Source organism: Theobroma cacao, unplaced genomic scaffold (assembly GCF_053813885.1).
Source record: "Theobroma cacao isolate CCN51 unplaced genomic scaffold, ASM5381388v1 tig011, whole genome shotgun sequence".
Taxonomy (NCBI): Eukaryota; Viridiplantae; Streptophyta; class Magnoliopsida; order Malvales; family Malvaceae; genus Theobroma; species Theobroma cacao.
The window spans coordinates 1,733,422-1,736,680 of NW_028291722.1; positions in this window are offsets into that span (position 1 = coordinate 1,733,422).

Genomic DNA, 3,259 nt, shown 5'->3' on the forward strand with positions numbered 1-3,259 from the left:
AATTTATTTTGATTTTTTTTACATTTTTTGATTAAAACATATTCTAATTGATTGTTTACCTCGAGAAACTTGGAGCGAAAGCCATCCATTCTCAAGAAAAGTTCATTTATAGTGACTCATGCCTAGAAAAGCCTTATTACTCGGTTTAAATGCCTTTATAATCCCATTATTGAATTTATTTTGAATTGTTTTTACATTTTTTGATTAAAACAGATTGTAATTGATTGTTTGCCTCGGGAAACATGGAGCGAAAGCCATCCATTGTGAAGAAAAGTTCATTTATAGTCACTCATGCCTAGAAAAGCCTTATTACTCGGTTTAAATGCCTTTATAATCCCATTATTGAATTTATTTTGAATTGTTTTTACATTTTTTGATTAAAACAGATTGTAATTGATTCTTTGCCTCGGGAAACCTGGAGCGAAAGCCATCCATTGTCAAGAAAAGTTCATTTATAGTCACTCATGCCTAGAAAAGCCTTATTATTCGGTTTAAATGCCTTTATAATCCCATTATTGAATTTATTTTGAATTTTTTTTACATTTTTTGATTAAAACATATTGTAATAGATTGTTTAGCTCTAGAAACATGGAGCAAAAGCCATCCATTGTCAAGAAAAGATCATTTATAGTCAATCAAGCCTAGAAAAGCCTTATTACTCGGTTTAAATGCCTTGATAATCCCATTATCGAATTTATTTTGAATTGTTTTTACATTTTTTGATTAAAACAGATTGTAATTGATTGTTTGCCTCGGGAAACGTGGAGCGAAAGCCATCCATTGGCAAGAAAAGTTCATTTATAGTCACTCATGCCTAGAAAAGCCTTATTACTCGGTTTAAATGCCTTTATAATCCCATTATTGAATTTATTTTGAATTGTTTTTACATTTTTTGATTAAAACAGATTGTAATTGATTGTTTGCCTCGGGAAACGTGGAGCGAAAGCCATCCATTGTCAAGAAAAGTTCATTTATGGTCACTCATGCTTAGAAAAGCCTTATTATTCGGTTTAAATGCCTTTATAATCCCATTATTGAATTTATTTTGAATTGTTTTTACATTTTTTGATTAAAACAGATTGTAATTGATTGGTTACCTCGGGAAACGTGGAGCGAAAGCCATCCATTGGCAAGAAAAGTTCATTTATAGTCACTCATGCCCAGAAAAGCCTTATTACTCGGTTTAAATGCCTTTATAATCCCATTATTGAATTTATTTTGAATTGTTTTTACATTTTTTGATTAAAACAGATTGTAATTGATTCTTTGCCTCGGGAAACATGGAGCGAAAGCCATCCATTGGCAAGAAAAGTTCATTTATAGTCACTCATGCCTAGAAAAGCCTTATTACTCGGTTTAAATGCCTTTATAATCCCATTATTGAATTTATTTTGAATTTTTTTTACATTTTTTGATTAAAACAGATTGTAATTGATTGTTTGCCTCGGGAAACGTGGAGCGAAAGCCATCCATTGTCAAGAAAAGTTCATTTATAGTCACTCATGCCTAGAAAAGCCTTATTATTCGGTTTAAATGCCTTTATAATCCCATTATTGAATTTATTTTGAATTTTTTTTACATTTTTTGATTAAAACATATTGTAATAGATTGTTTAGCTCTAGAAACATGGAGCAAAAGCCATCCATTGTCAAGAAAAGATCATTTATAGTCAATCAAGCCTAGAAAAGCCTTATTACTCGGTTTAAATGCCTTTATAATCCCATTATTGAATTTATTTTGAATTGTTTTTACATTTTTTAATTAAAACAGATTGTAATTGATTGTTTGCCTCGGGAAACGTGGAGCGAAAGCCATCCATTGTGAAGAAAAGTTCATTTATAGTCACTCATGCCTAGAAAAGCCTTATTACTCGGTTTAAATGCCTTTATAATCCCATTATTGAATTTATTTTGAATTGTTTTTACATTTTTTGATTAAAACAGATTGTAATTGATTGTTTGCCTTGGGAAACGTGGAGCGAAAGCCATCCATTGGCAAGAAAAGTTCATTTATAGTCACTCATGCCTAGAAAAGCCTTATTACTCGGTTTAAATGCCTTTATAATCCCATTATTGAATTTATTTTGAATTGTTTTTACATTTTTTGATTAAAACAGATTGTAATTGATTCTTTGCCTCGGGAAACGTGGAGCGAAAGCCATCCATTGTCAAGAAAAGTTCATTTATAGTCACTCAAGCCTAGAAAAGCCTTATTACTCGGTTTAAATGCCTTTATAATCTCATTATTGAATTTATTTTGAATTGTTTTTACATTTTTTGATTAAAACAGATTGTAATTGATTCTTTGCCTCAATAAACGTGGAGCGAAAGCCATCCATTGTCAAGAAAAGTTCATTTATAGTCACTCATGCCTAGAAAAGCCTTATTACTCGGTTTAAATGCCTTTATAATCCCATTATTGAATTTATTTTGAATTGTTTTTACATTTTTTGATTAAAACAGATTGTAATTGATTGTTTGCCTCGGGAAACGTGGAGCGAAAGCCATCTATTGTCAAGAAAAGTTCATTTATAGTCACTCATGCGTAGAAAAGCCTTATTACTCGGTTTAAATGCCTTTATAATCCCATTATTGAATTTATTTTGAATTTTTTTTACATTTTTTGATTAAAACATATTGTAATTGAATGTTTACCTCTAGAAACATGGAGGAAAAGCCATCCATTGTCAAGAAAAGTTCATTTATAGTCACTCAAGCCTAGAAAAGCCTTATTACTCGGTTTAAATGCCTTTATAATCCCATTATTGAATTTATTTTGAATTTTTTTTACATTTTTTGATTCAAACATATTGTAATTGATTGTTTGCCTCGGGAAACGTGGAGCGAAAGCCATCCATTGTCAAGAAAAGTTCATTTATAGTCACTCATTCCTAGAAATGCCTTATTACTCGGTTTAAATGCCTTTATAATCCCATTATTGAATTTATTTTGATTTTTTTTACATTTTTTGATTAAAACATATTCTAATTGATTGTTTACCTCGAGAAACTTGGAGCGAAAGCCATCCATTCTTAAGAAAAGTTCATTTATAGTGACTCATGCCTAGAAAAGCCTTATTACTCGGTTTAAATGCCTTTATAATCCCATTATTGAATTTATTTTGAATGTTTTTTTACATTTTTTGATTAAAACAGATTGCAATTGATTGTTTGCCTCGAGAAACGTGGAGCGAAGGCCATCCATTGTCAACAAAAGTTCATTTATAGTCACTCATGCCTAGAAAAGCCTTATTACTCGGT